The following is a 383-nucleotide window of genomic DNA, read 5'->3' as shown; positions in this document are numbered from 1 at the left end:
ACTTCTCGCAACACACCCTAGCCTAGGAATGATCTCCATTTTGTGGATAACATAATTGAGGTTCAGAAAGGAGAAGCTATTGGTATAAACTGGGATCAAAATTCGAACACGGCCAGACTCCATGGTACTCTATGGTAAGGAGAGATGTCCTTTGCTGGGACCCAGGGAGATTCCAGCTGCTGGTGGTAAAGGGTCAGTGTGGGATCGGGTGAGGATGGGGGCTGGTTACGGAGGACAGAATCCCCCTTTCTCAAAAAGCTCCCAGGTCTGGCCTGCCCTGTGAAGCTACCCACCTGGGAGTAATGAGCAAGAGTGTCCAGAGGCAGGCACCTCGCAGCTGCCCCACAAGCTCAGAGCTGGAGGCCGGTGTTGGCCTCAGCAGG

The sequence above is a fragment of the Tupaia chinensis genome, unplaced genomic scaffold (genome assembly GCF_000334495.1).
Source record: "Tupaia chinensis unplaced genomic scaffold, TupChi_1.0 Scaffold000527_1, whole genome shotgun sequence".
Classification (NCBI taxonomy): domain Eukaryota; kingdom Metazoa; phylum Chordata; class Mammalia; order Scandentia; family Tupaiidae; genus Tupaia; species Tupaia belangeri.
The sequence above is the reverse complement of the archived record's forward strand: the minus strand, read 5'-3'. Positions refer to the sequence as shown.